The following is a 27,491-nucleotide window of genomic DNA, read 5'->3' on the forward strand; positions in this document are numbered from 1 at the left end:
GTCGCGGATTTCAGAAGCGCGTTTGTCGACTCGCACGGAGGATGCGTCAATATTGACGTAGCTCTTGCGAAACGAACACGTGCTCCACGGATGTTCTCTCCATTCCCGAAAAGACTTTCGCTATGAGCCAAAGCAACAGATCCACGGAAAGAGACGAACAGACGCAAGGAGCAAATCCAACGCCCGAGGAGAAACGACCAGAACCAAACAGCAGGTTGCCTCGAACGCGTAGGATCGTGGTAGCACGGTTCAAGTGATGGGCAAACAGAGGAGAACAGGGGATGATATCTCGAGGGTGAATGGACCGGGTGGAGGACATGCGACGATGTGTTTCTCGAAGCATCCTCGAAAGGGCTGCTTTGAGAATACGTGATCTCGGCCAAGCGCGTTTGCGTCAATTTGCGATGAATCGCGTTTCAGTTCGAGGTTCACACAGAACATGAACCAGCCTGGTTAGTCTGGCTTTAACGTATGCTATCTGTTCCAAGCGAGTCGCCTCTCGGATGGTGATGTGTATTCCGAATGTGCGCGAGCGTGGATCGTGGACTGCGTCGCGAAATGGGACGAAGAGTAATTGTCGTCCACGCTAATGCGTTGTAAGGTGAATACTTAATTGACCGTTGCTCGATTAGGTGGCGTGTTAGCCGAAGAAGTAGACCATTATTTGTCGATTCCTAGATCGATCAACCTATTCAAGGGAATCGGTTTAGTAGTTAACTGTTATCCTATTCTAACGTTTTAAGGTCGGAAGGATTCTTGCGTTGGCTGCTCCTTTGGTTTGTCACGCGTATTTTTAAATTCATTTGTTGATAAGAATTATATTAATTTATCTTTTACATGGAATTGTTCCTGTGTTGATTTGAAGCCGATAAATTATTTCATCTCAATCTTTTTTTCAACTTTAATACATTTGTGATGCATATCTTTTTATGTTGTAGCTTAATTCAATGGAATTATGCCAATATAGATACGTTATTTAAAAATATTCCAGAACTTTGTTTATCTACATTCATTGAATCTACCGATTCTCTACATTATTTCTGATTTTTCGTTTATATAGTAGGATTTGCTTTTGGATAAGTTCATTTCGGTGAACATTAACTTCTGTTTCAATACGTGCAGTTCTGCTCTATGTATGAACATCTTTGGAAAGTAGCTCATTGAATATGAATTAGTTCAAAGAATTTTAATTCTTAAGAGTAATTTGAAAGCATTGCTATCGCTCGATTAATTCTTTTCCATTGCTTCTATTAAGGTATACATTTAATTTAACCGTATGTGTAAGAACTGATTCCAATTTGACATCCAAACAGTGCATATTTCTTCAAAATTTACTTCGTATTTCATAAAATACTACCGCTTAAACGCACTATACAAAAAATTGTAAACAAACGACTCGTAAAATCTGTCAAAGTGGATGATTACATTAACAAGCGTATAGTAACAATAAATTTCGAAATTATTAGTTTACGAGATAGAAAGCGTTTTCGCTAGCAAAAAGTCGCACGATAACGCGAACGATTCGAGCAAAAAGTTTACACGAGAGTTTCAACTCGGACGCGACGATCCGGTAGAAACTCACGCGTGCGTGTTCGAAGATTTCAAGCCTTTCCCTTATTTGCCGACAGCAAATTTCAATTCGCCGTTTCAATTCACGCAGCGTGGTAACTGCTATGCATACGCCATATATGATAAGCCATTACTCGATAAGTATCGGATAAATGTGCAATGCGGTTTACTATTCTATTATTGGCTCTCACTCTGAACGTATCTTAAAACATCGATCGACGAATAGTATTTTTGAAGCTGTATTTATCGCATCGTTTATTTCGTTTTATAAATAATAGACGATTCATAACGGTAGAATCCAATTTTTCCTTGTTACATGATCGAATGCAATTTGAAACTGTAAAGTACATGAAATATGAGAAATGTAAATGGATAATATGTAAGTACGTGTGTAATAAAGTGTAATTCTAAAAGATCGCTGTAAGTAATAGCAACATTTTTAGTACCTATAAATTAGGCACAACGTATCATGTAGCGCGAACGTGAGACAGTCTAAACTAGATACTATATATGAACATACCCACAGCCAGGTGATTGTAATACAAGAAAGGGTATAACGAAAAATAGTTTACAAGAGAATGATAGTAGTAATGATGCATTGAAATACGAACGGCAAGTCAAAGATAGAACAGTTGTAGAGATTTATGAAACGTATAGAGAGAAGCAGAGTTACATGAATCTAAACAAAAGAGAAAGTTAGATACAAAGCAAATCCTGCAATATAGAAAGTTCGGAAATATCTATTATTCTGGATTCTACATCTATCGTACTTTAGTTTTCCTAATTTGCATTTAACGATCTTCGGCATAATTTGAAACTACGGAAAAGAATTCTATAAACGCACCAAGTTTCTTGAATTGTAAGAATAAATAGAGCACTAGTAAGAACTATAAGAAGTGAATGGAGTATGTGTAACTTCGATCGATGTATATCGATGTGTAACTTCTAACGATGAGTCACATGACACTATAAAGGATTTTAATTTAAAACCTACATATACTTATATCCCCAGTTTATTTGCTTCTTATTCTGTCATCGTACTTTGTTACTATTTATATCATCCCTACGATCATCGAACTTTCAATTTTTTTTCACACGTTTACACAAATCTTAATCAACAATCATTAACTAGATTGCGTTTCTGCAATTTCATATTTTTGTTAGCATAAATACTACTATATGTTATAACCATTACTTTATTCCAGATGTTCCATATATTTTTATGCATTACATCCGTTCTGTATACCCTTACGCCTTTAAGTTCCCCAAAAACAAATATCCGCAGTTTACCAATAACAAAATTTAATCTAAATATAATTCTCGTCAAAACTTTGCAGCCAACGAAGAATTGCCAGAACCACCACAAAAGCTACATCACACGTAAACGTCGCAGATAATATTCATCTGAACGTTTCGCTAAAGTTACGATCTCCGATCTGAAACACATCATTCCACTCGCGATTTTCCCAATTTTTTCCACCGATTCGTATCTCAGAAATCGAGCAGGGAAAGCGTAAAAGAGGGAAGAAAGGAAGAAAAGGGGTGAGGTGGGGGGGGGGGGGGGAGAAGAAACAGAAAATCCGAAGGTACAGGATCGACGAACACGTCCGCTACGTAGCCGAGATCTACGGCGGAGAAATTTCTCTGCGTCGTTGCCCATTATCGTATCGAGTATCGACCGCACGCCGCAATTTCTGCCCACCGGGTCACGTCCAGCCGCGAAATCGGTATGCGGAAGAGAAAATATCGATGTTTATCGCGATGCGGACGGTCGCCGTCGGTGCCCCGACGCGAACCTAATCTACCGACGCTGCGCGCCACTAACGGTCCGCCGAGCCGTGCACCGGTGCCGTTTCTTCGTTTTTCGGCACCCCGTGGTACTGTACGCAGCTGGGAAGGCACACCGCAGAGTACTGAACTCATACGACGAATACCATGGGAGATTGATATCCGTCTCGTGGTTTAAATCGACAGACGTCACAGGTATCGTCAAAGGTTTGATGATGATCGGTAATGGTAACGTTGTTGGAATGTGAGGGAGACGATGGAGTTTAACGTAATTGTGGGGTATTAACGTTTTTGAGATTTGGAGGTTATATGCAATCTTCCTTGTTATTAGAGTCATATATCGATATCGTTTCTTGAAACGTTCGATGATAATCGGCGATGGAACCGTTGTCAGATTATGAAGAGGGTGATGGAGTTTGATGTAATCGTAAAGTACAAACGTCTATTAGGTTGGGAAGTTACATATCGGTCTTCTTCGTTATTAGAGTCACGTATCGTTGTTATAGTTGAAATGTTTGACTGTAATCGGCGATCGTAGTCTTGTGTCTTGCACAATCGCCCTCTTTCGTTTGTACCTTCTTAGCAACACGACGACAATTACTGTATCGGTTACGTCAATCTACTTTTACGATTTAAAATAAACTTCACAAATACACACCTTCCGAGTTTTAATGGAAAAGGTGCGCGTGTCTTAACGAAAGAATGAAAGAATGAAAGTACGGATCATTAGTTAGAAGATAGGTCGAGATCGAATAGTACAATTACTTTGTACTAGATAATAAATTCGTCATATAAGAACGAACTGTTGAAAGACTACAAATACAAGTGTCATGGCAGGATGAAATTGTCCATCGTAATCAACTTCATGCTACTAAAACCAAAAGCTTGTATCAATTATTAAATACATCTAGTAGTACCATCAGCAACTTTCTTATTTTGCACGTGCACCGTGTTAACACACATACCTCCGTAACATCGATACTGGCAATCCCACGAATGGGACTGTTCGACGTTCAAGTCTCGTAGCAAGGATTATATCGAGTTTCGATCCAACCTCTCTCGCGTATATCGTATTCTTTCCTCTCGTCCGCTTACGGGAAACGATTCCACGGTGCATTCATTTTTCTTATCTCTAGCACCGAAGGAGGTCGATCGGTCAATTAATTACAAAGGAGTGATCACTGGATAATTAATGCCGTGACCAGCATATTCTCGAAACGTTCCACTCGAACGTTGGGTGGCCTGTACACACCAAGTATCGTATCTGTTTCTGTTTACAGAAAACCTGGGCGCGGACTTTTTCCTTTTACTATATCACCCGCGAGTCGTAAGAAATGCAATTATAATATAGTGCTAGCCGTACGGCGTGTCCGCTCCTCTTTTACGCTCTCTTCTATCTCTGTATTCCGCTCGAGAGTGAGCGTACATGATCGTGATGAAACGCCATCGACGTCAACCTTGACGAAACTTCGCGCACTTCGCATTTTAGATGCAATCGAAGGCTACCTGGTGTGATACCTTTTAAGGTGATTATGCGAGGAAAGATCGTGTTAAATCGTTTCTTTATCGGAAGATCGTAGATCGACAACAGGGTTTAAAGTCAAAATGGAGCTTCTCTTTACATTCACGCAGCATTCTCAAAGCCTTCGAGTTCTTCCGTTGTAAAACATCGTTCGCGAGTCTTCCACTTCTTTCCCCTGGTCTGTCCAGCGATGGTAATCTCAGCATGGCAAAAAAAGGCATCGCTATTTTTGATGCAGCGCGCTAATCATTAATTAGCTGTTTCTTTAATCAGCGATCGTCTCCGGGGCGTTTCGACGGTTCTTGCTAGCGAAGAGCAACCAGTAGGACGGTTATAGCGAAAGGAAAAGGACGAACAACTAAGGGAACGAGGACGTACGATGTGGCGAACGAGGTGGAATGCCGAGGGGCAGCCACTCTGGAAAGGGCCGATTAATTTTTCGTGTCGCCGACATCGGTCGTTCGATCCTCCTGCTTTTTCGTGCGATTCCGCTCAATGAAGATCGACGAAAGACGGATCTTGCTTATGGTGGTCGTGTAGGAACGCCTGCCCGCGTCGTTAACAGGAGATCGATGGTTTCGCGTAACTGGCGTTTCGCGGCGATTCATTCTACTTTATTGTTATTGCTTCTCGTTGTGTTGCACGTGAGAAGATCGAGATCGGGACCGTTTCGATGGAACCGATGTGCTCCTTTTTTTTTCTCTATCGTTATTCATCATTAAACTTCTTTTAAATTTTATTCTTGTGTAGAAATGGTTTACTTTATTTGTAAAAATTGTATTGGACGTAGGATCGTAGAGATTTTTTAGATAAGAACGATTTGGAAATTATCATTTAATTTAAAGTTTAATGATTTACGGAATAGATAATGTTCCTATTTAAAAATATTAGATATTTATCAATGTTCTATCGACGTCGAACGTAGATTTTTATCACTCATGCAACAAAATTTAATATTGTCAGACGATTTATGATGGTCTATCAAGTAGCTTAAGCATCATCGTTTATACCAAAATTGACGGGTGATTTATTGAACGAAAGTTGTATTATTCTATCTACTCTGTGTATTCTTTTTCTTTGTTCTTCTCTAATTTCATAGTTTAGTAGTTTACGAATATTTTTCGAATTTTTTAATCGTTGTTCAACCCTGACAATTTTCCATCCTCCAATAGTTAAAGGTTAACATTTCAATGCTGCATTAAAATGACAAAGAATTCAGAACGAACTATGTGGACAATAATTATTTTTCGACATGTTTGCTCAACCTTAAGATTTTTTACATTTCTCATATCAAATATACAAGATACGTTCCCCTGAAGTAATTTAGAAACACTTTTATAGTAGCGAATAAGACGATGTAGGAATTAAACAAACATACAAAACAAGTATTTTTAACTTTTGTGTTACATATGACGACATTTAGTATATAAAACGTACGATGCACTATATTTAACAGCTTGTCCGCGTCTCTTTCGGGTTACACTGTAAAAGGGTTAAACACAGTGGCAAGCATTCATCTTCTCCCAACAAACATCATCCTCCATCACCATCTTTCAAACAACCTTCGCTCAATGCTATCGCATCGAAATCGAACGTACAGTGTCGCTCTTTACATTTCGTGCCTGACTCGTCCAACTATCAGAATTTTACGTACTTACGGAAATCTTCTATCACGCGATTTACTAGGTATAATAACTGATGCAAATTCCTTGTAACGCTTGGGCCAGCGATTTCCGTTTCTAAAGATATTTTACGATCGGCGTCGTTTATTTCCATAGCGTTCTGTCGTCCGACGCAGGTCGCTTGATCACCGAGCGGACGCGCTGCTATCTTCGCGGATATCAGTTCGAGCTATAAAGTCGTCTCACAATTACGAGGCGTCTGACAGGTGTATAGTGCGAGGAGAAACGTTAAGAGGTTCGTTGGGCGCAGGACAAGAGGCTGAAACGAAGTAGCGACGAGAAACGGCCGACAGGAGGAAGAAAAAGAAACGAGTGATGGAGGACCGGCGTGGAAATGCGAAACACGCGGAAGACCATCACGTAACTACCGGGAAATGATCCTGGTGGAAAGCTGGTCGCGATCGCGCGCTTTCTGCCATAGGTTCGCAGAAAGTCTTTTGATTAGAAATTATTGCGTCGTCAGAGAATCCGCTCGTAAAATGCCTCGTAATCGAGTGAATGATAATGTATCCTTGGTTTCATCGGCGGCGTTTTGTTAATTTATACGTGGAAACAATGTTATAGGATTTAAGAATACCTTGCCAGCTATTTTTTACTTTTTATTTTTGTATATGTACGTATGTATTTTGTATTTTGCAACTTGTGATCAACGTTATCGAGGTGGGTTGTTTTCAATTACCAATGATTATTAATTACCTTAATTATTTCCAATGTATAACAATATATAATAAAGAAATTTTCAAAATATTGAGTTAGTCGATTAAGTCACCAAGTGGCTCATAATTGTAATCTACAGGCTGTACGTTCAACTATTCAAATTTCAATAAATTTTAATAATTACATTACGTTGCAATATAACAACTAGACTGCGCAACTGAAATATTTACGGGAACTCGAAACATGTAAAAATGCATAGCACGCGCATAAATATGCAAAAATACAAATGTTATACACCAAACTGTAATACCGCTGCAAGTCTACTTTACCTTTCATTCTTTAGTTACGCCGATAGAAACGTGAATTTGTTCAGTCCTTAATGTAACGATAACGTATAATAACATAAGCCATGAAATTTATAGACTCGTAAAAACCAAAAAACCAAAGAAAGAAATTCGTACAAAAAGCAAGCATTAATTCCACGGGAATCGCCGTAAACACTCTCCCGAAGATCCACATCGGGCAATGGAAAATCGAATGATCTGCATCGTGAGAAAAAGAGAGATAAAGGCTACCAGATCTAGAGAAACCGACAGAAGATTATCCAAGGAAAGGGCGTGAAAGTGGGCAAGCGAGAAGGACAAAGAGAGACCATAGGAGAGAAACGACAACGATGAAAAACAGAGAGGGAGGTCGCAGAAGAGAGGAGGTCAGCGACCCGCACGGAAATAGGATCAAAACCTTAGGTAAACGTAACTTTTCCTGCGGGAAGGGGCCGGAGGGTGGAGTGCAGAGAGGGAGGAGGGGGCGAGCCTGGTTCGGCTCATTCGGCGCGTTTGGAAATCCGCCAAAGAAATCCAGGAACGGCATACGTCGCGTCGTGGCGAGCCGCGGGGAAACCGCCACGACGACGTGCCATGCTTCTCGATCCATTAGCGCGTACTGCACTGCCGGCTAAGGTAATTGGACAGCTTCGAGGAATAATAATACACGATATGTATCATACGAATCCGGACCTCGAGTCTCGATTAAACGTAACGATGGTCCATGACGCTGAAGCTCGCGCCACTGACTTTATGGATCACGAGACTGACTTATTTCGATTAATGATGCAATGGGAAATACCGATGTTTGGCTTTCATATGTTTGATATGCAAGTTTAGACGGTTCACTGGCTACTACGATTTATTTGCGATCTTGTATTGGCTACTATGAAATTCGCGAAGTAGATTGTTTAACACATGAAACAATTGAGAAAAATCTTTTGGAAAAAGAATCTAAGTCTATGTAAGTATGTGACATATTTTTGGTGCTTCGAGTTTCAATCGTGTTTTCATCAGTACGTTGAGTTTTGTGCATAGATCGCAACGTATCGATAAACGAAATTAAAATAAATGAATGAGCAATCTAAAAATCGAGCATGTTCCTTGTTAGCTTCGTTTACGCCTAAGTAGGTCATCTTCCTTTAAATGTAATTGAGTGGATGAATTCAAATGTTAGACGTCAGTAATGGGATCCATGAATCCTGCTCAAAAGCACTTAAGCAAAACCGAAAAAGAATTCGCAAATATCGCGAATTCCATCCTCCGCTTCTGATCCTTAACCCCATTCTATCGAAAAGCACGTTTGAAGCAGCGAGAACGTTCAGAGGGCAGGAAAGACGAGAGAGTACGAAGCAGGTTGCACGGTAGCGGCTTATCGCTTGGTTGGTATCTCGTTGTACCGAGAGATGCTCCGCGGGTAATCTACATCGTCCAGGAAGGAGAGAGCCCAGTGGTACGAGACTCGGTGGCCGTGTACAACACAAAAGTAGAAAGTCTTTCTCGTTCGATGACCCGCCACCTTCTCCCTGTCCAGGAAGACCCCGATACCACTGGCGTGGCTAAGATTCCTCGTGTAATATAGAAGTCGAACATCAGCCCTCTGGCCACTGGTGTTTATTCAGGAAGAGTTTTCTACCACTCGTAGATAACCGTGTCCACCGACAGTAACGAAGTCCATACGTTTTCAGCACTCTGCGCTATTCCGACAGAGAGAACGAGACGGAATAAAATAGAAGTAAAGGGAGAGCAAGATGGAAGTCGAAAGAGAGAAAAAGAGAGGAACTTCGCTTGGGACCTCGCTCAGCACCGAGATTTGCATGAACGTTCGGGTCCTCGTGGAGCACGTAGGTACGTAGATACTTACGTACGACGACACAGAGTCTGGCACGAAGAAAGTCCTCCAGGCCAGGTCGTAGCCGATGTCCAAGGAAATCAATGGAAACTATATTTGGATGTCGAGAAATAAATTGTAATCACCAACGCGGCGTGGAACGGATCGCGGAAGGTCGTCGCGTATGGGACGTGCTCGACGTTTATGTGACATTCTCAGCAGCGAGATTTATAAGACGCAGCGTGGACCGCACCGGTCTTCCTTCTGGAAATCAGAGAGAGAGAGTCTGAACGATTTTATGGCGGCCACTTTGTGATTTCGGAGATACGCGTGTCGGAGAAGCGTCTTCCGGCCGACACAGCACCTTTTTCTTGGACACCTTCGATATTCTTACTTCATCTTCTTGTGACACACCGTGTTTCGTTATGGGTGTCCTCGTGCATCGAGAATGACTCGAGTAAATCGATGTCATGTACGTTGTTTGTTCGAACGACACGGCTTGGCTGATTGATTTTCGGGGTTGTGTTCGTCGTATGATGAATTGCCTATTATTTATTCGATTACAGACAACCATCGCGGTTAGCATAATTAGCTTTGTTTCGAATTTCAGTTCTATTCCTTGGTTGGTCAGATCATTAGTTTGCGATAACAACGATTAATGTTGGTAGTTAATAATCGAAATCTCTGTAAGCTTGCATCTTGTTTAATAAATTTAGGATAATGATTTCAACTCCTTCTTAGAAATACGTAGCATGTTTAAGTACTGTGATATGTTTAGATCAGAATGGGGTAAATTATGATTTAAATTTATCCACTTCGAGCTAGGATGTACATATAAAACGTTAAAGAAAGAATCGCGTGATCATATTTCGTTCCATTATTGTAAGTCCTTCAAATTCGTCTCCTTTTTCTTTCTGATTTCTACACATTATTATCTCTAGAATCATTTACTGTAATATATTACGTGTTCTATTTCAACGAACAAGTGAAACATACTGTAACGATTGCGGATAGAAATTTTAAAGAATTCTTCATTTCAATAACCGAAGGACTTTTGACCTCTTTCTTATTTCACGTTCGCCAATTGGCAAATTATTTCACAACAATAAATCAATATCTTATCTATTTATAGGCCTTAAGTAAATCTTTCATTACTTTCAACTTGTCATATTATCGATCGTATGATGGTGGTAATTGTATTTAAAACCAACGAACGAAACAGCATTGCGTTTCTCCGATGCAATGTTCGCCTTCTGGCCACCTTCCTATGGGTTACGATATTTGCATAAAGCGAGAGGTTAGCGTTTACTTATGATAGATGGATACCAAGTAAGTACTCTTGTGTTCTTCGGAACATGACAAGTGGAAAGTTCGTTAATGAATTCACCGTGATAGAAATGCCACGTTTCCCCTCCGTCCACGAGGAGATCCCCGCGAGACACGATCGTGTAAAATGCGCGAAAAAGGAAATCGATGTTGTTTAGCCAATGCAAATTTGCGCTGCACTTCTTAATATTTCGTAACCAAGTGAGAAGATGTCGATTCGAGGCATTTAGAATCGCGAATTGATTGGATGATGCTTAACTATCGGCTGTGCAGTTATTAATAAGTAAATAAGGTATATTTCGTTTCATTGTATGTGTATAATGAGTGACACTAATGATTAAAGAGGATGACGCTTCAAGAGCTAGGAATTTTTATATCTTCCATTTAAGGAATTTATCGCTTGTTTGCAATGAAAATCACATTTAACTGATGTATTTGGTAAATAATATTTTTCGTAAAAATAACATTGATTAGTTCTGTCTCGACAAATTAAGAATTATTAATTAGTAGCAAGAAATTTTTAGTTTGTAATTTATAAGAAGCTTAAAAGATAAGCAAATTTCTAAATACAAATCTACGGTATTCCGTCTTTTCAGTTTTTTCTAGCTGCAACGATATACTGTCCTGCAGAAGTTTCTAGTAGATTACATTTTTTTAAAAATAGTGATAACAATTCGAAACAGATGTTTTATTAGAAAATAAAACTAGAAATCAAAGAAGAAGAAAGATACAAACTACCGATATAATTTTCGAACACAATTGTCTTTGAAATAAACGAGTAACGGATAATTCTTTCGTGTTAAGGCATTATACAATATTTTGTATCTACCAATAACTATCGTAATACTTTCTAAAAATCTCAGAAGAATATTAACACTTGCCAGTAGCTGGATGTTCTTCGGGCTGTGGCAAAATATTTTTTTTTTCGTCAATTAATCATGACAAAAATGTCTTTTGAATCTTTTTGTAAAGAGGAAATAATATATTAAAATTAAAACAATCTTTACCAAAAATAATTATATATATATATATCGGTTAATTCAGCAGCAATTTGTTAAAGTGCATCGTTACTTATACGAATTTACGAATCTATCCCAACATAAACAACTTCTAAAACTAGCATAAAGTAGCTATTATATTAATAATTCTAGTTCGGATTTGTATACATTGATGAGAAGTCAAATTCAAACAGGTGCATAGAATGGACATAATATACAAAGATATACGAAATATGCAAAATGTAGTAGGTCAAATGTAAATCAAGCAATCTTCTGCCTAAAAATACAATTTTTTAAATATATTTTATATATTACAACACATTATACAAATGTAAATTTGCATAAATATGCGCGATCTGTCAATAACAAATTTCTCTCACGTGCCATCGACCCCATCAAAAATTTCCATCACGATATTCCAAGTTTTCCTCGAGGAAACTTCCTTTACCTCTATTACCATTACAAAAATCTAAAACCGTTCGACGAAGCTACTTGAGATACGTCTAATAATTGATGTACCTGCCGCCGAATACCAGTCGAGCGACATCATTCGAAGAGAAAAAAAGAGACGGCGGATTTTGCAGGAAGGAAGCGGCGAGAAAGAGACGCGAAGTCTGCGCGAGTCAGATGATCGATGATCGTCGCGTTGATCGGCCAAACCATCGATCACTTGCGACCTCGCGTCATTCGACATTGTGCATCGATTGCTGCAACCTCACTTCCGGTACCTGAACAATAAACGCAGACATTCTCGAGACTGCGAGAGGTGTCCATAATGGAGAGACGATTTCAAGATTCGTTTAGGAAATGCGCAAATGCTTTAATGGCGTTATTAGTTAAGTTTGACTGCGTTTTCCTGTAACGTGGTTCTCTTAGAATGACTATTGTTTAAGAGTTAACTCGAAACGATTCTGTGGAAAGGAACATGTAGTATTTGAATGAAGGAAATAATTGAGTAAAGGTTTTGGATTAGGTTTTTCGAAAGATCAAAATGAATTCGAGAAATATTTATCATTTTATTTTGAAAGCTACTATAGGATGAATACTTTCCTTACGTCTCATACTACTGATAACAAAACACTCCAGTATTAAACACGAAGTAATAAAATATATACATAGAAAGTAGAACCGAAGAATATAGTAATGAAATTTAGCATCGCATTGGTATTGGATGAAATAGGATTTTATAATATGATTTAGATATGAACGTGTTAAACCTTAAACGAAGAGAATAAAAGTAGCTTAATACGGTTAGTAATTACACGCGCTTATTTTATTTAATCAAATTTGTACATTTTATTTATTGATAATATCTGTCTTGACTGCAAGATTTTAATATGCTATCTTGATCATAAGATCGTAATTTTCAATGTTACGTTCGATTCTCATCTTTTTGTTTGAAGTACTTGCTAACTTTCGCACCACAAAAGAAGCGCGATATAAAAAACGATACCTTTTTATTGGCAACGAAATCCGACTTTTGAATTATGTAAACGATTATAAGAAAAAAGCTTTCAATTTTTGAAGCGGCTATCAAATAGCTTCTTAACCAATCTTTTACGATGCAACGAAATATTCCTGGGACTTTTTAATAGATCTGACGACAATACCACGATGCAGACACAAAAGGATCACGATGGTATAGATCGCTCGACAGACACGTAGAACGAGCGAAATAAATGATCCCAGCTGCTAAGGAAATGCAACACAGTTGCGTGGCAATTCGACTATTAATTATGTCAAATAAAGGCTACATAGTAGCCAGTCCCATTGCTCCATCCCTAATGAATTCCGTGGCTAAAGATAATCGAAATATAAATCTCTTGACTCGTTTTAGAGAATAATAGCGAATTCCTTCAAAGTACCATTAGAATCTTCTTTGATTAAAATAAAGATACTACGAACTATAGATAAAATTAGAATCCAATTTAATCCTTCCATTGTGTTCGGGACTATATGATCCCATCGCGTCTTCAAATTACCGTAACCTTTTGTATTCAATTATACCGCAGCCAGATTGTTTCATTTTGTATATTATTATGGAGAGATACTTTAACAAATAAGAAGCAATTTCTCGTTAGATTTATCAAAAGATGAACAATCACAATTATTACACAACAATAGATAAGATAAAGTTTAACGTATATGATGAAAGGCATAAATTCGTTTAGAAACTATAGAATTTTTTAAAAGATTATCTTATAAAGAAACAAAAAAAATTGCGAACCCACGATTTAATATAATCTTTTTAAAAAACAAGTCTTATATAGACAAGAGGAAAATGTTGTAACTCCCCCTATTCACTTATTGCTGGTATTATAATACCTCTAAACTTTTAAGTTATTATTAGAACATATTATTATTCCTATAAACTAGAAGAAATCAATAATACATTTTCTATGAAGAAGAAAATTTACAAAGTTCTATTTAACATTTAATTACAATTCCACGTTCACGTAACAATACTACCAAATTCAATTTATTTGAACCAATCGTTAAGTTACTCATTTGAGTTACTAAAGATGCACCAAATATTACTAAATAGTACATTCAAATTAAATAAATATTAAACCCAATATTAATCCTTTCTAATTCTCCCTAGCCTTCATAATTAATGTCGCACCAAGTAGCTATGATTCCTTCGCTTTTCCCACAAAATTCTCCTTTCCATCAATCCCCATCTACGTATCGTACTGAAAACTAATTTTTTTCGAAATACTCCCTCAACATTCGTACTAACCGTTAAACGCAATCCGTTGCACTATCGACATTCGTCCTATCGCGGGATCCCGCCGGCACGAAACGGAAACTGATACGCTAGAAGGAAGGTGGTGCAACGCCTGCAGCTGACCCACTTTAACAGCTTCTATATCGGCGAATAAACAAGACGGAATGCTACCAATGCTATGGGGGACTTTCACTCGGAAGGCTCGTTCCTCGTTCAGAACCGGGACTAACCGCGCGGCGATCGATTGTTTTCGAAAGGTCGCCGCCCGGTCCTCCATTAACCAGTTTCCCATTAGTATTTAAGTTCCTCTCTTTTAGAATCGCTTAAAGGTCAGGCCGATGGACCGATCGCTTTATCATTTTTCAAAATAACCTCATCATCGTCGATACCTCTGTGCCTCCTTCTCCTAGCGTCTGGATAAACTGCGTATGGGATAAAAAAGGGATACAGAGGGGGAGAGAAAGAGAGAGAGAGAGGGAGGGAGAGGGAGAGAGAGAAGGGAAAATTGGGGGACAGGAACAGACAGGGCAGACTGACGGAAAATATTTACGTTTCATTACGTGTTCCGTGGAAGCCAATTAGCGCGAGTCGCCAACGCGAAAAACGTGAAAGGGAGCTCTTTGTGTCCCTTCGTTTTACGCCGCGCCGGCTCCATAGACTGAAACATACTCTCCGGACGATTCGTCAAGGTTACGCAATGCCGCAGAAACGATTGGAAATGAAATCCTTTCGTTCGAGGCCGTGTCTTGATTGTTTCAGATTTCGAGACTTGCCGCCAATTTTCAAAAGTTTAACGACCGTGGGACAAGGGAAACCGTTGACTTTGCGGTTACGAAGATTTGTGAATAGAGTGCACTCCAATTAGCAATTGTTCTTCGTCCATTGTTTTGAGGATTCGAAATTCATTCGACTTGACTACGTTCTTGGAAGTATAAAGAACTATCTATATACATAAATATATTTTTTATTAATACAAATGATCATTTTAAATCCTCTTCATTACAGTTTTATTTATCTTCTTCTTTTATTTCATCTATAAAGTTGCTTTATGTAGTTATAATATAGTATTAATGTACTATATTATTTCTATAAATTCTAAGGTATTTGATCTTCTGGTTTTTTCACACCACAACATGTAAAACTTGGAAAGTGAAAGTGCGAATTCAGAAATTTAACATTCCTTTATACCACATTGTCATATAACACTAATACAACGAACAATGTTGTCGATCCGTATGTATTTTCTTAGGTATTTCTCATATTACCAAATATGAACACAACAGTTGTTAGATGTACGATAAATCCAGCTGATCGTTATACAATTTTACTTATTTTCTCTCTTCGATCATTATTTCATATTATAAAATGTATGTAGAGATACTCTTGAACGTAGGGGATCGCATTCTATCCCTATATTTCACGTGAGAGTTCGACTTCCTATCGAAAGATGTCTGTTTTGTCCCATAAGTATTGGAAGAATCGTCTCGCAGGATATTTTCGCCGTTCGTCCAGCAAAACATCCGTCACTGCGCTCGGTCGTTCCATAAATCTTGAAGAACGTTCGGTCGGCGTGGCGTACGGCAAGAAACGAACGCCGGGTCACCGGATATCGTTTAGATGCTCGCTCGGAACGCGGGCCGTACGAACAGAGTAAAGAAAGAACCGCGTTGATCGTATGTCACTTTCCAACGGAAAAAGAGAGCCAAGACGAAAGCTGAAAAGCTTGCGGAGATCGCGGTCAGGAATTATGTGAATTCATTAACAAACGTGTCATGCAATCAAACTGCTATTTACCAATCGATTAATTCAACGATCTGAGCGATTTACGGCCACGTAGCTGAGCTATCGTCGCATCGCTGCTTGCTATGCGTTACTTTCTTTCTCCTTTCCTCGTTTCTTATCTCGTCTGCTACGTATCTGTTTCCGTCATCTTCTTTCTTCTTTCTTCGTTATGCTCCGTGATAGCGTCGACGTACAAATTTTAATATTTTATATTATTACAGTAATTTATATATCGTTAGAATGATATTTTGTTAGAATTCGTTGTAATCGAAAGAATATTATTATTATATATATATTATATATCATTAGTAGATAATTAGCTACTTTTTGTACTGTTGATAAATGGCTGAATAATTATTAATCGCTTACCTCAAACTTTCTATTTTTCAAACTCTTATTTTCAAATAGAACAGCTTCGTCTTATTACACTATATCGTTTCATATCTAACAAACGTAATAAAAAAGAAGACTCGTGTTGGATTCATCGGTTCGTTTTTTAATTGCCTCCTTGAAATTCTCTCCCCGTTCTATAACTACGATGGAGAAACCACACAAGGAACTTTATTCGCCAGCAAAACTGCTTAAGGGGTCGTGTATCGTCTACTATCGTTAAATCGTATTGAGGCGTAAACGTTATTCCTTCGATGCAAGTATAATTGTCGAGTAAGTGATTGTCGATGGCCAGAGGGATGATCCTTGAAACAACCGAGGTGAACACACTGGCTACGCGAGGCGTTTTCATGCTTCTCCTATTCGTTTTCGTGAATTAGGTAAGAAATCATGCGTGTCGTGGTTATCTAGACTTTATAGCCGCGAAATAGGGCTGGACAACGTTCATGCTTGAGCGAAAGGCGTAGAATCGAACGATTTGGAAATGAAAAGGATTATCTGACAGGCATTGTCTGCTATAATGTGGAAACTAATCCATTCGTTTCGTCGCATATAGCATAGTATTAACTTATTGGAAAATTTTAGCCATTGTTGCCTAGAATCATTAGCTATCTAGAAATATTTTCTAGTAAAAAGCGTTAGTCAGGAATTCTGTCCTCTTGTTATTCAGGAAGATTTCTTTTTTGGTATGAAGAGTTTTTATTTTTCAGAGTGTTTCACATTATGATTATGTAACATAAAGAACTATTAGAATTTCTTATTTTGTAAAGTAATACAGTAGACAAAGAATTATATGAAGCGTATTTTCTATAGATTGAAATGTGCAAATAATTTATTTACAAAAAGTTACTTTATAATTGAAATTTTACATAAAAAGGAGACAAGAAGTATAATTCATGTCATCTAGCTTGCTCCTTTAACCTAACGTTGGCTAGTAGATTGAGCAAATTATACACGGACACAGTAGTATGAACCGTTAGCGAATCAAAGTATGTACAATACGTAACGGTATAAGATTTTTTTACAGACTAAACGTAATATCTTGTTAGTCATTTTCATATATTATTATTTCACCTTTCGTTTAACATGGTATGTCATTTTTCTATAATAATAATATGCAAGATACCAACAATATCCTAATACATTTTAACATCTATTCCAAGAATAATCGTGTAGGAAAAGTTACTGACTAAATGCAGTAAATTACGTTTAATACCTAGCCATAAATTTTCTGAATATAATCTCTTCGATATACGTAAACCGACAGGTCTTGATTTATTGCTACGTTGATACATTATGCATTTTCAAAACGTTTAAACAAGATGGATATTGATCACTCTACGTCAATAATAAGGAAAATAAGGGATTAGACATTGCATTTTACAATTGTTGCATGATTATTGAACACTGTGTGTTCGTACTGTTTATATATTTTTAATATATTATTTCTACGTCTGCTATAATATTATAATTTCAAACATTGTTGCTTATTATCTACTTATTAATATCCTGATTTATTTCTCTCATGTGTCGCTAACTATGAAAGATAATTTTTATGAAAATAGATCTTCAAATTCCCTCTAAAGGCGATTTAATTTAATTTTAATCCATTTCTTAATAGAAAACCATGGGCCGTATCTCATTTTACATTATAACAAATTTTCCACTTTAATATCCATTTTTCCCCTAATTATAAAAATCTATATAAAATCCTACAATTGCTAAAGTTTTTAGTAATCTGAAACATACCACCCCCTTCCAAATATAGAAATTCAACCGATGATTTCGGCTGATTGTGAGTCGCCAATGTGCATGTGAGTCGTCGCTATAGCGAATGATACGACTGTACCTAATTAATTGAGAACAAGAAAAAACAAGAAAAAGGAAAGAAGATCACTACCCTATATTACAAATTCCAAACCAACTGACTAGAAACACCAAGCACGTAGCAAGTATCTCATGGAAAAAGGTATTGTAGTCAAGAATAGATTGATATTAAACCATTCCCGTGGAACTTGGATCGCAGCTTATTTCTAGCTGGCACGCTCGAAGCGTTAAACTCTATCTTTGTAACAAACACACGTTGCAAGTAAATTTTTCAGCAGCTCGATTTCACAGGCCAAGGTTATTAACACCCGATGGTTTCCGGTCGCTCGTTTCGCGATTTTATCGAAATAAATGCTACGTTTTACCACGCAACCGAACCACTTTCGACCGGGAACGCTTATTTGAATTTTACGACGAACCGGGTATTTTCGATTTTACAGTAATGGCGTCCTCGGTTGAGATACCTTGGAAATGCATCGTTGCATCATCGATATCTTCTACACATCGAACGCACGATCGTTTCTGCGGGATATGTATGCGCTATGACTAGTTTTAAAAGAATTTTTTCCTCCTGCTGCACCAGCGGCGGAGGCGGCATGATGCAACCAGCTGATTTTACATTTGATGGATTTCTATGGGTACTTGTACGCTTTGTGTACCAAATCAAATTCGATATTGCTAGTCGTTCTTCGCCGATCGAACGGTGGTTTCGTATACTTTTAATTCACAATTGAATTCGATACAAAATATCTGTTCGAAAGTTTCGCAGTAAAATATAAGAAATGTTCGAGAGCTATCTTTGTGAAATCAATTACAATTCTTTACGACGTTTTATTATAATCTAAGTAACGTTATAATTTGTATTTTTTTTTTTAAGAATGAGTTCTTTCAATCTTTTACAGGTTACCAGCGTTCATTCGGTTTCTCATTTAGTTTTGTAACATTAAGAGTATCAAGATAAACGATATCCGGACGATGGTATTAGATGGAATAGAATGTACCAACTAAGATTGAATATATTTTAGATAGTATAGATTAGTACGTGCCAACTGATGATTGAAGATTGATATACTTTTTAATCTAATATTGTTTTATTACGAAACTCTGGATATTTCTCTTTGGCTACTGTGTTTAATGGCCAACCTGGAACAATATGTATTTTACATTTTACATTGCAGTATTTGATTTATTATATTCATAGTAAATAATCTTACCCTCTTTCTAATATGCTAGCTGTTAATGGATGGCCAGTACAGTTATCAGATCAGTTGTTCTTATTATTTCCATTTAAAGATGCGAAGTTTTTGTCTCCATAGTTCGTAATTTTTCTGTGCTCAATGATAGAGAACTTTCTAAAATAAATTTAACAGGAATTTCTTGCAATTTTCTGATTTCTAACTTAAATTAAGGAAACAAATCGAGTGTTTTTTAAGTCGTCATTTATTAGCCCCCTGTGTAATCTCGTTGAAGTTCTAGCAGATTACACGTTCGTACGAAACAGTGATTTATGATCAGTTGCTTTCGATTCTTATTGCATTCCTTGAATTCCACACTTCATCGGCACGGTTATTTTCCCTAGAATGCATTTGAATTTCAGCTCTTGGGGATACTCGTTTTATATCACCAGTTTCATTGATCTACAATATAAATCTGTAAGTACCAACTTTCAGCGAACATTCGTTTCATATTCTCTCGATAGACTTAATTTTTTCCATCATAAATGTTGAAGTAACTACTTCAAGAAAAACTCTACATCTTTATTTATGTACATACATGACCTGCAGACTGCTATTATTCAGAAATATTCTAAATAAGGAGAGGTGCATATCATTGTACCCTTGAATATACATTATGTTTTGGTTTGCAAGGTCTAGGAGCAAAAGAACTAATAAACAAATTTCTATTTATGTTCTCTGTAGCCTCTAGCTAAAGCTACAGAGTTAGCTTTTTTGGTAATGTCCTTTTAATATAAATATATGAGCGATCGATTCCATTGTCTAGTAACACTAAGAGAGTAAGGATCTGAATCAGCATAAACTTATACCTTTAGTTATTTCAATATACTTTTCCATTACAGATTCATTCACTCGTTCTTCAATCAGTCGACCTCAACCTCAATAATAAAAAATGTAGCATACTGTTGACGAACATATCGTTGAAATGAACTATTCTAATCTCATCAACCACGCCTATATGTGTAAACTAATTCCATTTTCTTGGGCCAATGAATACATACATACGATACGTTCACGCAATACGAATATACTAAATCCTATTTCTGTGGCTAATGAATGTTTACAGATTCAATATAATTAATATTTCACAGTAAAATTATGCGTTGTAACTTTGAATATCCATAATCCATAAAGTCACCAAAAACTTATTTAGTCCACGGATATACACTGGCATATTTAATATAAATTAGATGCTCTTCTCTGCTTTTAGTTTCTAGTTATTTTGCTATTAGGTTGTCCGAAAAGCTTCCTTCGTTTCATAAGGTGATAATAGATGGACAACAATTTCTGTTTTTTTTATTATTTTATTAAATTAGGTATGATCTATTTCGTTATATTTCTATCATTATGTTCGTGCATAATTCAATAAACTAATGTAAAACAAAAAACATTGTGCGTCTATTATTTTCTTACAAAACGAAAGAAACTTTTCGGACAACCTAATACAAATCTGTTCTTTCATTCTTATCATAAGTGCTTTAAAATGTAAAATGCTAAGTAAAGGAGAAACTGTCAGATTTTTCGAATAAAGAGTATGTATAATATTTATGGTCGCAATAAAACGGCTTTTAAATTAAATTATTAATTAAACAAATTTTGACGCTTTAAACAATATCGATAAGTACGAAAAAACAATCCACGTCAGAAGGTTTAAGGACGTAGAATCACGCAAGTCGTCTTCCACCAACTCTCGTCCCACACTTGCATTACAACACCAAACACCCTCAAACCATAGCAAACTCGCTGCTAAATATTATTCGCCGCGCATTCAGCGATTCAAGACCAACTCACGATCAATCTCACCCACTATATTCTCGACACAAATCATACCAGTCATACACAGCATCGACAATACGTCCCACAACATTTTGTCGATGACCGCCCACTAGATGTACCGGCATAAATCAATCTTGATACACCAGCCACGAGCGACAGTGAACCAACCGGAAGAAAGAAACAAAAAGAAAAGAAAAAAACAAGAAAAAGAACAAGGAACGAAGCACAGACGACGTTCCGTGGCTCGTTGCCTGTCCGTGTCAGGCTTCTCGAGAAGCCGCCACTCCAACACGCATTTATCGATACACAGACTCATAAAACTATTCCAACACTTGTACACATCTTTTATGAATATATTATGTGTGTCATACGAAACATTTTGAAATTCATTAACGCTGTTACGAGACTTACGTAACCAACAATGATCTTATTGATGAAGTTTGAAACAAATCTAAAAATATACGTAGGAATTGGAAGATATTCAATATATATGTGTGTGTGAGTATTTCGTATAGATCACGAAAGTATTTAAGAGCTATCATTGATTTTATTAATAAATCTCAAAATATAATACTTACTACATTCTTGAGATAGCTATTATATTAGGATAGCTATGTATACTAATTTTTAGTGAAACATACTTTTAGCATCTTGCAACTTCTATAGTCAGATTGTTTCTAATTTTACCAATATACTCATGACAGTCGTGTCATTATAGTACTGATGAAATTTCAAAATGATTTATATGACACGCAGAATATATGCACAGAAATTTTGTATGATAGATGTTCAAATGCTTATAGAAACCTTTTACGAACATACAGATTGAAACTTCTATATACATCTTGAAATTAGTTTCAGATTTGACCAATATAATCATAACAGTCGTGTCTCATTACAGCGCTGATGAAATTTCAAAATGATTTATATGACACACATAATATATACGTGTAAGCTTCGTCTAATAATTTTCTGTGATATGTTCGAATATTTATAGAAATTCTTTATGAATATACCAGACTGCAACTTATGTACATCTTTCAATTTGTCTGGAATTTGACCAACACCAATATCGACATCGTCGCATCTCGTTACAAAGTTAATGAAATTTTTTAATGTTTCGTATAATACGCGCAATATGAATGTACAAATTTTCTACGCCAAATATTCGAATACTTTCGTAAGCCAGTGCACGTCGAACCGATGTTCGGCGTTCTTCAGCGTCGCCCGGAGACGTGGCACGATCGGTTCTCGTAGTCGGAGTTCGGTCGTTGAGATCGATGGAAGGAAGCCAGCTGCCGCGGCAACCGGTTGGCGCCGCTCTGTCGAGCAACCTCCAGTCAAACAGAATCGGCTCTAGCCAAGTCTCCGCAGGGGGTTCTCTGGCCACGTTACGCGCATTTAGCACACAATGCGCGATTACAGCTTCGCGAGCGGATAATGAAACGATTTCCGCGATACGCGAATAATAACTTTGGCCTGCGGGACCCTCTATCGCTTTGTTTCGCCAACCGACGGTAACTTGCCTCCATGCACCGGCTCTTTTCGTGGATTACGAATTATTATTAATTGCGAACATTATGGAGTCGAGCGCGTATCGTGATATTTTTATGCTCTTCCACATTTTCAGTCTGATTATTCGTTTGAGTTTATCGTGTTATTCCCGCTACGGTTCTTTCACGTGACAATTCTATTCCTTTTCACAAGTAAAAACAGGTTTAACGTTTGAAGAAAAATTTTAACACACCATCATTGATAACATCAACAACGATTCTTTTAGGCTTTCTTCAAATTTGAGAGGCTTGTTAGCACGATTGGGTCTAAAATGATTGAAAGAACGTAGAGGAGTTAATAGTCGACGACTAAGTTATTTAAAATGTAGTTGTCCGACTAAAAGTATCTAATTCTGTTGACGCAATCAGCATGTCTTTAGTTTTATGCGTTTTAAGAAAGTTAGTTGGAAAGCAACGGAGATAGCGGGAAATGTTGCTAAAACAAATATTATTACACAAAGTAAAAATATTTTTACTGAAAAGATATGAAGCTCCTGGGGAAAGATTGTCATATTTTAGTGGCAGCGAATGTGCTAATGGATGGTTATTTGTAGAAAGCGGTTGTAATGCGGTGCCGATTTTAGATTATGGTTTCTGCGAGACAAATGGAATATATTTTTGTACTTGTAAGCTATTTTAAAAGGAGAAAGAATTTATGTTATAATTACTAAGTTTCGAGTATTATACCTTGTTTTAATCGAAAAAATTTAATCGAAAATTACTAAGAGATCTAGCGTTATCTGTTTCCGACTCTTCCATATGATATTTAAAATTCTTATCTTGACATGTCCCTTTTTCAACAATTTCTATTACACCTTTTTCAAATAAAAATAATTTCTAAAAAAATAAAATACATATAGTCATCGACAACAGCCCCATATATCTTATAAAAAATTCATCTGTATCGTCTCTATCAAAAATGACTATACGCAAAGCAACGTCTCCTTTTCATCTAAAGCAAAAGGATACAGGTCGAAACCTATGAAACGACATTACAAAATGATGGTACGAGTGATAGACAAAGGAACAAGATACTCGCATCGTTGGACGCGACTCGCGAATGAAAAGCTCTTCAAAGGCAGACAAGTCACGGCTGAAAAGTCGCGTGCTTTTTTATCGTTAATTTATGGGCATCCGCGCGAACCTGCCATTTGTATTATTGTACTTACGACTGAGAGCTACTAATGGAAACTCCGTGTCCGCTAACGCATCGCGGATTAGACGCGAGATAGAGGCTGCGTTCCTACCGGAAAGAGCTGCGCTCGCGATCGTGCCACTCGCGTACACGATAAACCGAAATAGGTGTTCGAGCCTAAGCGCGATCTAGCCAGCAACGAGCCGAGTCTAATTTTAATGAGTTTCACTTTTTTATTGCGCCGGGGCAGTATCGGTCTGCTCGTTAATGGCCACGCTCCGATGCCGTTAGGATTTTTGTACAGTCATTCCTGCACCACGGGAAGCCGTTTGGCCTGTTAATTGCGTAATTACCTTTAAAGGAGAATACGGTACTGGCCGAGCGTTTTCTTTTATCACCGACCACTGGATATTTGATATTTTCACCTCGAAGCTAGAATAAGGAATTTAGGATGAAGGGTTTATAAATTGATGGTGTTTCTCAGAACTATTCTTCATGAAATAATCAATAATAACCGAAATAAAAGTTTTGTCTGATCTTTACGATTCTTGATAAATCTGTTATTTATTTTATATAAATTATGTATGGAATTTTTTAAGTATCTGAAAGAATAAATTGATCGTTGGTTACAATACTTTTTAAACGTACATAATTTGGGGTGGAAGTACGAGTTTAGAATTAATTTCTTGCCTTGCGATTTATTTTTTGTCACAGTACGCTCAATAGGAGGTAACGGTTATTATGTGCTAGAGCAAAAGCATTTATTAATATTCCGAATCTATAACTTAACCATAAATATCATTCTTATTTGTTAATTTCGATTTGCGGTACGTATCATGAGCTAGATTCGTGTATTTTTTATGTTTGGTCCGTATTATAAGTCTGATATTATGGGACAGGGAGTTGAGTATTTAGTATAAAATACTATAATACTAGAATGTCTATAGATATTCATTAGTTGATTCTTGAATGAGTAATTTTTATTTATATTCGATATAAAATATTAGATAATAGTATTTCGTAGTGCTCGATACTTTAAATTGCAAAATGTATGATACACTTGATATACACGTTTAATACTAAAAACTCCGAAGAAAATACGTAAATCTAAAGAAAACAGCACCTGAAATCCTTATTTTTGAAATACACAATATGCGTTTACACGAATACACGAAAACACGCTTAACTTTTATAAATATGTATTCGAAAAAATTGCATTCCGTTGGAAAAAAGCTAGAAGCTCCATACGTATTTTGAAGGAACTATGTTCTTAGTTTAATAGCCAAGCCATTGTTCGTCCGAGAGAAGAATTTTCTCCTGAAGTTTAAACCATGGTCGTTAAAAACGTAACGAGCCGTTTCAAATAGAAAACAACAATTGTTTTCGTACAAAGAGCACGATCGCGTTGATTATTTCTTCTTCGGGTTTTACCTTCGTACAAACAGTACGCGTTCCTGGTCTGAAATAACAGCCACGAACTCTAAACCCAGTCCGAAAACACCTTTCTCCGCTCAACTATAATATAATCGCACCAAAGATTCCAAGTTTCGCGAAAACAACCGACTATTTTGCCGTTTCGATCTCCTTCTTCGATCACAGAAACTCTATGAGAAGAAAACAGCAGAAAAGACCACAGATTCATTAACAAAAAGAAAAAGATCGCGGAATTTCCTACCAAAAAGAAGAATAAGAAGAAAAACGTCCAGCTACACAGCTCAGTACTGATCTGCTCAATAAATTCGTCAAGTTACAGTGAACGATTTTATTGCGCCAACTAAGTAAACACAAGTAAAGTTCCGCGGGCTTATTAAATGGGCACGTTATTCATACGAGACTATAGTAAAAATTGGCAATGTGACGATCGTTTTCTCCACTGCAATATACCTTGCATTATATTTTCCATCAAATTAACCAGACACGGATATAACCAATGAATTTTACATCCTTCTAACTGCACCGGGAAGGTAAATATTTCAACAATCAGGCAAAAAACTCGAAATTTACTGAAACCACTTTACACATAGCATTTTACGACTCAGGATACGTTTCATTTCGACCGAATGCTCGCATAAACCGGCAATAATTACAAGCTCCGGTTGCATTCAGAAATGCCTATGCAACGTTTCTTAAATCAACCATACGTAGCGCAGAGAAAGACAGAAAGGGGTGGCGCGGCTTGTTTAACAGGTGAACATTACGTTGCCGACGATTTCCTCTTTCTCTGTGCGCGGAACTCGTGCGACTCTGCTCGAGATATTAAATTTTAATACTTGTACTGAAACATCGACGGGACATCGTAATTCAAAATTCAATTACCAGTACCGTTTCCCTCCTTCTTTCTGTAGCCCGCTGGTTAAAACACTGTCTCGAAGCGACGCGAACACCGCAGCGGTCGTCACGCTCGTTTTTCCATCGGCGCGGCCGCTACGAGGTTAATGAGAGGTAAGTGCGCCACGATCGGTATAATGAAATAGCTGCTGCGATACGAAAATAATAATCCGCGTCGTGGCCGCCTACCAAGATCGGGAAGCTCGATATTAATACGCCATAAGGTTTAGACAATTAGGATAATACCGCGTCCGGGCGAATAATTATAGCCCCGCCGCTTCGTACCATCCCTTTTCGCTCGCGTAATGGAAGAGGGAGAAGATGCGCACGGCCCAGACCCGCCTGTCGACGCGGTGTTTAATGACATTTAATAATCTCGCGATTCGCGGCACGGTAAACGCGATGTTTGCCTGTAATTACAATGTCCGCGCGGTATAAACACGAACGATACCGAGTTTCCTTTTTTCTGCACACTGCACCACCCTTCACGGCGACACTCCACCGCAACCGTATATAGGTACACGTGTGCGCAACAACGGCCGAAATTAAGCCGGCAGCTAATGGCCAGACAGAAAAAGTTCCTCGCGGTCGAACTCTTTTGTTTTATGCGCACACTTTCGCGCCAGCTTGATGCTCCGACATTAAATTCACCGCGATACAGCCGGAGACTTTTTGGCGTGCTTTAATTTCGGCTACCGCTCGCTACACCCGGGCACAGATGTTTCGACATCATTTTCGGAGACAGCTACTTTCTTTAATGAGAGGTTTCTCGGCTTCTTATGCTTCTCTTCTGATGGCGGACTAGTTCTTCGATGCACGTACAGACAGCAAAGCATAAGGGGCGTAAGGACTGTGAATTTGGCAGATGATGCTTTCGATGTTTATGTCGTGATAAATAGATAAAGAGGGATGATGATTTCTTAGGAAAATAAGAAACGAAGTGCGTACGAGGTAATGGAATGGAGTATCTACATGCTCGATCGACGATTTTAAGACGATTGTCATACCGGTTTGTCGGAATTAGAAACAGCCAAGTAAGAT

The 27,491-nt window shown here is 37.7% G+C and overlaps 1 protein-coding gene and 1 long non-coding RNA gene across 2 annotated transcripts in view; both read right to left on the reverse strand.

Moving 5' to 3' along the window:
- MESR6 (misexpression suppressor of ras 6) overlaps nucleotides 1-27,491 on the reverse strand; it is a 419,881-nt gene that overhangs the window by 355,372 nt on the left and 37,018 nt on the right. The window lies entirely within an intron of this gene.
- LOC117158718 (uncharacterized) lies at nucleotides 18,264-21,747 on the reverse strand. Its single transcript, XR_004464449.2, has 3 exons — nucleotides 20,084-21,747; nucleotides 19,638-19,998; nucleotides 18,264-19,566 (listed from the first exon to the last, which is right to left on the reverse strand). It is a non-coding gene; the product is annotated as an uncharacterized LOC117158718 (long non-coding RNA).

This window comes from Bombus vancouverensis, chromosome 1, assembly GCF_051014615.1.
Source record: "Bombus vancouverensis nearcticus chromosome 1, iyBomVanc1_principal, whole genome shotgun sequence".
Lineage (NCBI taxonomy): Eukaryota > Metazoa > Arthropoda > Insecta > Hymenoptera > Apidae > Bombus > Bombus vancouverensis.